The 12,276-nt window shown below is 40.4% G+C and overlaps 1 long non-coding RNA gene across 3 annotated transcripts in view; it reads left to right on the top strand.

The window, feature by feature from the left end:
* LOC129480484 (uncharacterized) overlaps positions 1-12,276 on the top strand; it is an 81,664-nt gene that overhangs the window by 49,264 nt on the left and 20,124 nt on the right. Inside the window, exon 5 of one of the 3 annotated variants that reach the window (XR_008657059.2) lies at positions 7,864-7,999. The exons of the other annotated variants lie outside the window; for them this stretch is intronic. This is a non-coding gene — a long non-coding RNA (uncharacterized lncRNA). Of the gene's footprint in view, positions 1-7,863; positions 8,000-12,276 lie in introns of those variants that run through there. 3 annotated transcript variants of the gene reach the window in all.

Here is a 12,276-nt window from a genome sequence, read left to right as displayed (position 1 = left end):
TTGCTTCTTCTCTTGTCTTCTTTAGCCAGTTCTCCACTTGGCAAATCTTGAATGAACTTTAAAGGTTGTAAGCCAGATCACATGACAGCATCCACTTAAAACCCTCCTGTGGTTTTTGTTGCACTTGGAAAGGACCCCAACTATGTCTTTGGCTTAGACCCCAGCTTTGTTTGTGACCCTGCACAGTCTAGTACTTCCTTACCTTTCCAATCCCATTTTGTGCCGCATTCACTTTTGCTCGCTCTTCGGCTCCAATTACAGTAGCTTCTTTGCAGTTGTTGAGATGCTTCTTCCCTTGCCCAAGATCCTTCTTTATGGTTTGGAGTACTTTACCCCTGGTCAACTCCTGTTTCTTCATATTTATGCTTAAACATCATCTCCTCAGGCAGGGTTCCCCACGTGCTCTCTCTAAACCAGTCCCTCTTGTTCTTCTCTATCAGAAACTTAATGATTTCATTTTTTTTCACATTCAGATTACTTTCCTACATACGTAATTATACATTTATTTGTTATTTGTTTACCTTTTTCTGGTCTGTCTCCCCTGCCCCCTGTTAAGAACAATGAGGGCAGAAGCTGTATTTGTTTTGTTGCTGCTATATATCTGGTAACACAGTGCTTGGCACAGAGTAGGTGCTCAATAAATGTTTGAATGAATGAATGAGTGAATGAATAAACAACTGACAAGATTGACTTGGCAAAGTCTCAAATGCCGGTAGAATATGTTGCACACACAATTAGAAATAAAGCTTGTGGGCCGGGCATGGTGGCTTATGCCTGTAATCCCAGCACTTTGGGAGGCTGAGGCAGGCGGATCACCTGAGGTCAGGAGTTCGAGACCAGCCTGGCCAACATGGTGAAACCTTGTCTCTACTAAAAATACAAAAATTAGCTGGGCATGGTGGCAAGCGCCTGTAATCCCAGCTACTCGGGAGGCTGAGGCAGGAGAATCACTTGAATCTGGGAGGCGGAGGTTGCAGTGAGCCGAGATCATGCCATTGCACTCCAGCCTTGGGGACAAGAGCAAGACTTTGTCTCAAAAACAAAAACAAAAACAAACAACAACAACAAAAAACACAAAAGAAACAAAGCTTGTTAAAGCAATGTTTGACAAGAAGGATTCATTTTATTTACGAGAATCAAATCCAAGTGGCAGGTGGGGGATGTCTCTATAGCAGTTGCCAGGATGGTCTCTGATAATTTTATGGAAACACTAAGAACTACATGTATTTAATTCTATTTTAATTTAACCATTCTATGTTCAGGGGGTAGAATTTTGATGATGACAACTACTTCCTCTTCCCTGGGGCACTGTTGAGAAACATTGCCTTGTGTGGCCCTGGGGAGCAGTTTCTGTTCTGGCCTGATCTGGATTCCTCTTCTCCCAGCTTCTGCTGACCTCCTTCTGACTCTGATGCTGGTCCTTAACCGACACTTGTCCTTAACCTACACTGCCTGCTCAGGAATCAGTCACTTCCTTCTTTCAGGGCCTTTATTACTTACTATTTGCGGATGATTCTTGGTGTCTGAAATGTGATTGCTCAAATTTCACTTTACATAAGTCTGCACCAGTTGATATTTAGAAAAGTTTTACTTCCCTCTAGTATATGCGCAAAAAACTGCCTGCTTGTTCAACATCTATACCTGAGTTCTTTGCCTCAGTAATAACAAGGATGATATCTACAATAGTAACATAGCTTCTACTATTTAGTACTTACCGTGTGGCAGGCATTGTGCTACTCCTTTGAGTAATTAACTTTATCTTTGCCACAGGTGAAGAAGCTGAGGTATACAGCATGTATTAAATAGAGTGTGATAACTACTGTAACACACAAAGCCTTATTTTATTGCTCATGTCCATGTACTTTAGTGGTCAAGGGTGTTTACTCCACATAGTTATTCACGGATTCAGGCTCCTTTCATATGGGTCTAAGAATCCTCCCTTAGGTCCTCTGAATCTGGTGGCACTGACAAGACAAAGGAGAGAGGAAGTGGAGATCATACAAAAGGGTTTAGAACCCAGGCCTAGAAGTGGTATATTCCTTCTGCTCAAATTTCACTGGCCAGGAATCAATTACATGTCTCTGTTGAAATGCAAGGGGGCTGGGAAATGTAATCTTCTTATACACCTAGGAGAAGAGGAAACAATTTTGGTGAGTATCTAGCCAGTCTCTGCCACACAGAAATTAAACAACTTGTCATACAATAAATAAGTGCAGATCTGGGACTCAAATACATATTGGTTGGACTAGAAGCCTAAGCTGTTAGCCACATGTCTATCCTCTCTTTACCTGTATATGTACATTTTTTAATATAAAAACTTTTTTATATATATATAAATACATTTTTAAAGACTGTGCTGCAGCCACATGATGAAAGGAAGTTTATAGTCTGCTCTTTGTCAGGAAGACTCACTCCCTGATTAAGGGCCAGGCTGAAAATGTCTTCTTTGAAGAGACAGAAAAATGCATGCTGTGACCCTTCCTGTGTGAAGCCATATAACCTTCCTTTTCATGTCGGCAGCTCAGGGATCCTGTTCCTGCTTAACCTATTCTGGCCAGAGATCATGAGATCACATTAGACTAAGGACTTTGGACCTTATCTTGTGGCCAGCCTGCTAATGAAACTCTTAACTGGATGCATTTAAAATGCAAGTGATAATCTCTCTTTGCTGTACGGGGAGGGCCTTACACCAGTGTAATGGGTGTAACTTTGTTCTATAAGTTCAGGTGTGTAAAAAATATACTTTACATTTTCCTTTAACTCAAATTACCATATTTTATTAATTCCAATACATGCCTTTTTGTATGCTAACATCTCTGAAATCTGGATCTAATAATTGATGGCATGTTTGAATTGCTATTTGCTAGGTGGCAGTGCTGATATATTTGCCATTGTCTGTATGTGTGTGAACATGGTCATAGGTATTTAGATATTGTTACCTCTTTAGTTGAATAATGTGCACTGTTGGTATTACCCAGGCAGAGTTTAGTTGCTGTTTGAAATATTTTCAGAAAGATTATCCTGAGTTTCAGCAATGAAATGAAAACTTATAATGAACAGAAAGGCTCAGAAACAGTAGTGGAGTGTAAATATATTAGTAAAGCAAAAAAAAAAAAAAATTATAAGAATCACTTCAAAGCTACAGTGTCATACAGAGTAAGAGAATTAAATTACTATAAGTATACGAAACTGTGATACAGAGTTATGTTAAAAAGCATTGCGTATTAGTACATGCCAAGCAAGAATGCACTCACATTAAACCTTTTTTTCTTTTTTTTTTTTTTGAGATGGAGTCTCACTCTGTCGCCCAGGCTGGAGTGCAGTGGCGCAATCTCAGCTCACTGCAAGCTCCACTTCCCGGGTTCACGCCATTCTCCTGCCTCAGCCTCCCGAGTAGCTGGGACTACAGGCGCCCGCCACCACGCCCGGCTAATTTTTTGTATTTTTAGTAGAGACGGGGTTTCACTGTCGTCTCGATCTCCTGACCTCGTGATCCGCCCGCCTCGGCCTCCCAAAGTGCTGGGATTACAGGCGTGAGCCACCGCACCCAGCTCACATTAAACCTTTAAGAATGGGTGACAACATCTTGGAAGAAAACCTGGAGTCAAGAGTGGGGATACTAGTAAAAAATGTTTCATCACCAACAGAGAAAAATAGTGAGGAGAAAAATGTAAACAGTGATGTGGAAGAGTTAGACTCTGAATGAAGAGATATGTTTAGGAATGTCTTAATACATTTATTTTCTTTTTTATGTGTACAGGAGTGACATGTAATAAAAGTCTACGTCCCAACAAGTCTTAAAGGGCTTCTCCAGCAAGTGTAAAATAAAAATTTGAAACAAAGAGAAAGCATTGTCTCATAGATTAATTGGGGGCATCTTTCTTTCTTGGTGGCACACAAATTAATGATGTATTTTACAATCGATGGCATTTTAGTATCAATGAAATAGCTAATCTCTCATTTGCACTCCCATTCCTTTAAGTATTGGAAATTAAATTTCAGTCAGTTAAGCACCACCTCTCCCCATGATTACCTTGCGTTTCCTGGGGGCTTACGTATGGAAGCCCCTGAGATGACCATCATTCGGCCTGGTTCCTGGTCCTCAGGCAACAGAGATCATTGCTAGGGACATTTCGTTCTCATCTCAGAGCTCTTTCAAAGCTGAATGGCTCTTTCTGCTACTTCTGTGTCTCTCTTGGATGCAGTTCCTTGGACACAGGAACTTACTAAGGCTGATAAGGCCCTGGGCTTATCAGTGGGCCCTTGGGAGCATAAAAGGTGTTCTGTCCCTCCATGTCCTGCTGGATGGCTGGGTAGCTGGGTACTGGTACAATTCACTCCTCCTGAGTGTTCTTAGGCATGCAGGAATCCAACCTCTCTTCTGCATCATTTTGGCATGGGGAAACTTAGTTGCTTTGGGCTGCTTAGATCTCACATGGCCACATTTTCTCCTATGACATCTTGCAGCGTCCCTGACTTTACCTGGAGAAAGGGACACACATATCATCAAGCCTGCATGGGGTCTGAGGCACTTCCCTTTCCATTCCCACAAGGTCAGTGGGTTGGGCCAGGCTGCAGGATCCACTGTGGGGGATCCACCAGTGTCCAACTCTCTTTGATTGCTTTCCACGTCTCCCTTTCATCCTAGTCTGGGCAATGTTTTCTAATATGGAGGGTCAGCTAGACTTTCTCTTTATGTCCCAAATTCTTCTACTCCTCACTAGCCTTGGGCTCTAAAACCCAGGCCAAGTACAGAATTGTGGTTTTCCTTTCTAAGACAGGGTCTCATTTTGAGATAGGGTCTTAGGTTTTCCTTTCTTTTTGAACAAGTGGTTCTGAATACACAGCTCACTGAACGGAAGAAAGGTCCAAGTGAAAAGAAACATGATAAACCACACTGAGGAGCATTTCAAAATACTTTCCTAATGCAAATTCTTACAGTGCCTACTCTTTCACTCTTATCTTAACATGTTCTTTTTTGGCCAGTTTCTTACATTGCTCGTTTTCTATATTAGCAACCTGGTGGCTGATTTCAATGATCCATCAAGGCTCCTTCCATTTATTTTCCCTAATCACCTCAGTAACCAGGGTGAAGGTATAGCCATTCTCTTCCTCCTCTTCTCTCTTTTTTTTTTTTTTTGAGATGGAGTTTCACTCTTGTTGCCCAGGCTGGAGTGCAATGGCGTGATCTCGGCTCACGGCAACTTCTGCCTCCCAGGTTCAAGCAATTCTCCTGCCTTAGCCCCCGCGTAGCTGGGATTACAGGCATGCACCACCATGCCTGGCTAATTTTGTATTTTTAGTAGAGAAGGGGTTTCTCCATGTTGGTCGGGCTGGTCTCGAGCTCCTGACCTCAGGTGATCCACCCACTTCGGCCTCCCAAAGTGCTGGGATTACAGGAATGAGCCACTGTGCCCGGCCCCTCCTCCTCTTTTTATTTTTATAATATAAGATTTGTAATTTCTATTTCATTAAAAGAAATGAGTAACATACAGACAAGTAGAAGAAAGGGAAAAACTACATAAAACTTCACTAAGGCATCCCCTGGTTGGTGACATTCTGTTGTTTTTCCTTCTAGTTATTTTTTAATGCTTACTTGGCGTGTGCATGCGTGTGTGTGTGTGTGTGTGTGCGTGTGTGTGATTAGCATTACATCAGACATAGAACTGTAAATCTGGTATTGTTCATTCAACACTATGACTATTTTTCCTTATTATTATAAAATCTTCAGAAACATTAGTGAGTTGACGCAACAGTTTACTCAAACCATTTGCCTAGTATGGAGCATTTAGCTTATTCTCACTGTTATGAGAATATTTATACATAAATAATAGCATTATGATTGATATCCTTGTGCATGAAGTTTTTCCTACATTTCTGCTTATTTTCTTGAGTTAATCTCCCAGAACTGGGATTACTAGGAAGACTACCATTATAAAAACATGCTATGTCCCCGGACTTCATGCAGTATTTCCTCTCCAAATACAAAAATCTTTTACCTGGATACCCTATATCACAGGCTGTACTTGATGTTTCCAGTGGGAAAAAAATCTAACTGCTGCTGATGCAAGAACATTGTATATCCTCACAAAGGCGAGACTGATGATACAAAAAATATAAAGCCAAAAGCTTTGTCTGTTCTTTCCCCCTTTATTGATAGTTATAATAACTTCTCTGAGAGCAGTATATACTATTTGAGTGGAAGATTTCCACAGGCTTCTTTCGTTCACCTCCAGCTTCCTTAGATCTCGACGGCTTTTTCCGATCTCATAACAATAATTTGGCATTTATCCATAGGAGGAGATGTTCTCTACCTACAAGTAGAAAGTCTGACACTAATAGTTACTTCTAAGGTTGTATTATTTTAACATCTAAGCTGAAGTTCCATGGTGGATTTAACTTTGAAGAAACACCCAAAGCCAATCCATTCAAAGCATTGTGTTCTCCAAGCAGCTACTGTAGGTGGCTGAGCTCATACTCCAACAATGTGTCATCACTCCAGATGTCTTAGGCCTCCTCTTCTGAAACTACTGTCAAAGTCTCTGGCACAGTTTTTGAATATCCTCAACGAAGAAAAATCTTAATCTTTTTTGAGGAAGAATTGGACCTTTTGAAACTTTCAGTGGTTTTCAGAATCTGAGTGGACAATGAGGTGAGTGGGAAAATGGGCAAGATTTAAAAAAATAAATCACCACAGTACTATTACAAAACCATGAGGCTGATTTTCTTGTGTGACTAGTAAATAGCACAGAATATGAGAACAATTCTCCCAGAGTAAGGAATCAGATTTTAAGTTGCAGTAGATCATTAGGATATGCAGATTAAGGAACCTGATGGCCAGGTTGAGACACTTATACTCTGAAGTGTATGTGTGTGTATTTAATTTAGGCTCATTACTTATGAGTGATGCCATTTAAATGAAAACATGTGCATATTTTTAAAGAAAACTCAGCTTGAGATAAAGAAATAGGCCGGGTGCGGTGGCTCAAGCCTGTAATCCCAGCACTTCCGGAGGCCGAGGCGGGCGGATCACGAGGTTAGGATATTGAGACCATCCTGGCTAACATGGTGAAACCCCGTCTCTACTAAAAATACAAAAAATTAGCCAGGCGTGTTGGCGGGCGCCTGTAGTCCCAGCTACTCAGGAGGCTGAGGCAGGAGAATGGGGTGAACCCGGGAGGCGGAGCTTGCAGTGAGCTGAGATTGCGCCACTGCACTCCAGCCTGGGGGACAGAGAAAGACTCTGTCTCAAAAAAAAAAAAAAAAAAAGAAATAAAACAAAATCTATGTATTGACATTCATGGGCTTAATTAATTATAATAGTCCAGGGAGGACTCTGCCTCTTTTAAAACAATGTCATTTTATTCATTTAAAATAAGTAATACATACTTTTTATACAGAATTTGGAAAATCCAGAAATTTCTTTACTCAGCTATTCCATCATAATATATATGTTTTTAATAGACTTAATTTTTTAGAGCAGTTTTAGGTTCACAGCAAAATCGAGCAGGTCAGAGAGTTCCCATAGACCCACTTCCCTAACACGTGCAGATCATCCCCCATTATCAACATTTCCTGCCAGAGTAGACATTTGTTACAACTGATGAACCTGCATCAAGACAACATTATCATCCAAAGTCCATAGTTTACAGTGGGGTTCATTCTTGTATATACCATGAGTTTGGACAAATGTATAATGACATGTATCCACCAAAGTATGACATAGAATAGTTTCATTGCCCCCCAAATCTACCACGTTCCATCTCTTCATTATATATTGATCTAAATATATCTTAGATTGGGTTTTCTGGAAACAGACTCTGAGAATTGCCTGCTGAATGCTTACTGGGAGCATGCTTTCAGGAGATGCTCCTTGCAAGAAAGTAAGGAAGGACCGCGCTGTGCAGAGGAGAATCTGACTCCAGATGTAGTTGCAACTGAGACTCAGCCAATCATGGAGGGAGCTGTGGAGCTGGGACGGCCCTTTAGAATTGACCCAAAGTAAGGTAACTGGCCGGGCTTTTGTATCCTTGCATCAGTGAGTCATTGGCCCCCTAGAGGGGCTAATTCTGGATAATTCTATTTTTGGGGGCCAAGGACAATTCCCAATAGGGGATGCAGCTGTGTGCTATCAGCAGTGATATTCCCAGAAGCTGGAGAGGGACGTGTACTTCACAAAGGGGAGTTGGGCAAAGACTGCATTCGGTATCCACTGCAATGTCATGTTAAAATTGGGATCATACAGTCCATGCAACTTCTCAACCTACTTTTTCACTCAACATTATTTGATGAATTTTTCCCATTTTGTTAACCTCTCTTTGAAATCAACATTTTAAATACCTGCTTATTTTATCATATGAAAGTATCATTTATTTAACTGTTCTCTTATTGTTGAACAATTGATTTTTGACACATTTTCACTACAATAAATAATATAATGAACATCTTTATATCTTTGTAATATACATGATCCTAATAAAAATAAACTGTATTTAATTGAGAATGCTTACTATTGACTATGTCAGGCCAATATCTTTCTTGCCTTCCTTGTGGAGTCTTTATGAGAAATGAGAGGCTGGGTGCAGTGGGTCACGCCTTTAATCCCAGCACTTTGGGAGGCCAAGGCAGGCAGATCACTTGAGGTCAGGAGTTCAAGGCCAGCCTGGCCAACATGGTGAAACATGGTCTCTACTAAAATACAAATATGAGCAAAGCATGATAGTGCGTGCCTGTAATCCTAGCCACTCAGGAGGCTGAGGCATGAGAACTGCTTGAACCTGCGGGTGGAGGTTGCAGTGAGCCAAGATCGCACCAGTGCTCTCCAGCCTGGTTGAAAGAGCAAGACTCGGTCTCAAAAAAAAAAAAAAAAAGAGAGAAAATAAATGTAAATTATGTTGCACTTTTAAACTCATTTGATGTTAACTTTGTGATGCAGAGACCATTGTCATCTCCATTTTTCAGATAAGGAAACTGAGGCACAGAGGTTAAGTAGATCATCTAAGTGAGCATTAGAATAGTACAGGCACTATAAATCCAGAGTTTGAGCAAAACATGATACTATTTCCCTCATCCTGCTTTTCTGGTGCTTTTCCTAAGTTTATAACCTTAGAAGGAGAATTCCATAGTCAAAGGGCTTGATTTACTTTAAGCTCATGATAAGAATTGCCAGGTTATTTCCCAGAAGCAGTGAGAACTTCCACCAGCAGAGTATGAGGGTTTTATTTCTCCATAGTCAACAACAAAGAACCCAAATTCTTAATTAGAACCATGATAAAGAACAAGTAATCTATTTTCTTGTCTTCCATCAGGCATTATGAACATTGATTGTTCTTAAACAGGCCTTTCCCTTGTTTGTTAGCATGCTCAATTATTTCGAGATCATCTTCTAAGTGTTCACTAAAATGGATGACCTACATTTCAGAGAAGAATTTTTTGTTTGTGGAACGAATGCATGAATGAGGACAAGGAGGGGCCTGGATCACAACCTTGTACTGGAATATCAGGAGTTGTGTAAAGCAAGGAAGCCGAGACTCTGCAGAACAAAGCCCCTCCAAGACAGGGAAGTGATTTGTGACAATTGACCATTTTTCACACACTCTTCATTGGGGTCTTTAAAAATCTCAGTTGAATTCCTTAAGTAATAAGCACTCATTGCAGTCCCTTTACCTGCCAGACTCTATCATGTGCTTGGAAACATTGATGTTTCATTCTGGAAGGAATTCAGGGTCATGTGGTGCCATCCCTTATGACACAGAGGAGGAGCTTCAAGCCAGTGCCACCTCGTTGGGGCCTTTCCCTCCCTTGGGGGTGGACTGTGGGAGCTGTGGGGAGGGGAGGATGGTTCTGTTTTCCTCCATTCAAGGTCAGAGGAACTCTTCAGAAATGTCTTGGAAGGCAGTCAGAGTTATTTTGTATTATTTTAGCATTGACTTAGACTGATCTTACCCTTACGTAGCTCCATAGTTCATTTCTGAATTCTGAGAGATTTCTTTGGAAACCCACAGTTTTTCACTCACTTCTAACCTTTGGCAACCTCTTTAAGTTCATTTACTTGCCATTCCCTCTTCCATATAGGTTGTTGTGAGGCTGAAATGAACCAAAGTATTTAAAATTCTTAGAGTAATACTACAAACAGTAAACATTTTATAAATATTGACTTTGGTTTCCTCCCTTCTTCTCTGCTCCCCGTTTTCCTCCTTCCCAGAATGGTGTATAGCTGTGAGATATTTCTGAACCTCAACTTCCTCATCTAAAAATCATAAATTATACTTTACTATATATTCACCGCACAGGGTTTTAGTGGGGATCAAATGAGGTAATCCATCTAAAGCAACTTTCACAGCACCTGGCGCAGAGCGGGCAGTCAATAATTTGTAGCTGGGATTACTTTAAAACCTGTTAATGTGCTTTAAGTCAGTTATCGAATTTTCTGGGCTGTCTAAAAGAATGAATCATATGCACTTGATTAAGTTTCAGCCCTGTTGAATTTATTTCTTTTCTGCTCAGCTTTCCTGAGGTACAATTGACAAATTAAAATTGTGTATATTTAAGGTGTACTATGTGATGTTTTGATATACAGTAGTTCCCCCTAATTCATGGTTTTTCTTTGCATGGTTTCAGTTACCCACAGTCAACTGAGGTCTGAAAATCAGTGAATATAGTACAATAAGATATTTTGAGAAGGAGCGAGAGAGACCACCTTCATATAACTTTCATTATAGTATATTGTTAGAATTGTTTTATTTTTTTGCTAGTTATCATTGTTACTATCTTACTGTGCCTACTTTATAAGTTAAACTTTATCATAGATATGTATGTACAGGACAAAACATAGTACATGTAGGGCTAAGTATTATCTGTGGTTTCAGGCACCCACTGGGGATCTTGGCACATACTCCCCTTGGATAAGGGGGGACAATTATATGCATAGGTTTGGAGTGATTTCACAATTAACGTATCTTTCACTTCATACAGTTATTTTTTTTTGTGATTAGAACACTTAAAACCTGCTCTCTTGGCAAGTTTCAAGCATACAGTGTAGTATTATTAACTGTAGTTACCAGGTTGTATATTAGATCTACAGAACTTACGTCTTTTATGACTGAAATTTGGTACCCTTTGACCCAAATCTCCTCCCTGTGTTGTATCCTGCATCCCCTGACCACCTTTCTACGCTCTGTTTCTGTGAGTTCGATTTGTTTAGAATTCATATATAAGTGAGATCATGCATTGTTTGTCTTTCTGTGTCTGGCTTACTTTACTCAGCATAATGTCCTCTGGGTTCATCCATGTTGTCTCAAATGGTAGAATTTTCTTTGTTTTTTCAGTTAGCCCTGTTGAATTTAGATAAAGTCTAAAATTGATATAGAACGAGCACAACATAGATTTCATGGATGAGGTGTTAATTTCAGCCCTGTTATCTTCAATTTCTGTGTTTTTCTCATCTCTTTTCTTTATTTTTTCTTTCCCTTTCTCTTAGTCTCTATTGTTTTCTATTCATGATAACTGAAGTTCCCTTTTCCTATGGTTCAGTTTGAGGAGTAACTTGTGCCAGTGATAAGCAACTGAAATGACTGACACCAGGCCATTGGCCTCTCGGTTGCTAAATATGTCGGATTCATTCTTCTGGCGTCTGGACACTGCTGGACCCTCTTTTCCTAGGCCCGAGGAACAGCATTCCCTCTTTTTTTTTTTTCCTGTCTCTCCTCTCTGTAAAAAGGCCCCTCAGGGGCTTTTCCTCTTCCTTTGCTACTGCTAAGTTCTGAAGTGCCCTGAATTTCCTGTGCAACTGTCTTCTCTCCTCACCTCCTACTGTTTCTGGGTAAGCTTCTCTCTTCCTGTGAGGGCTTCATCCGTATTGTGTTAAGCCTCAAATCTGTGCCTCTGACCTAGACTTCTCAGCAATGTTTAGTGAGTGGACATCTCGTCTTGGGTATGCCACTGGCCAGTCCAACTCAATGGGTAGAGAATGAACCCGTCATCGTTTTCCCCCAAACCAGCTCTACAACTCCAGCCCACAACCACTCTGCAACCACTAGTGCAAAGGTTGGTAGTTCAGAGGACACAATAGAGGGAATAAATGATGTATTTTGACTTTTTCAACTAGACTCTCACTTTAAAAATGTCATCTTCTCTATAAATACTGATTCAACCCATAATTCTTTTCTCTGCACCTATCTGTGTTATATTATAGAATTGATTTTATTCTATTGCTGTGCTTCATTTATGTTTCTTTTCTTCTAGACCAGGGGTCAGTAGAATTTTTTGGTAAAGGGC

Source organism: Symphalangus syndactylus, chromosome 4, assembly GCF_028878055.3.
Source record: "Symphalangus syndactylus isolate Jambi chromosome 4, NHGRI_mSymSyn1-v2.1_pri, whole genome shotgun sequence".
In the NCBI taxonomy this organism is placed as follows: domain Eukaryota; kingdom Metazoa; phylum Chordata; class Mammalia; order Primates; family Hylobatidae; genus Symphalangus; species Symphalangus syndactylus.
The sequence above is the reverse complement of the archived record's forward strand: the minus strand, read 5'-3'. Positions and strand labels throughout refer to the sequence as shown.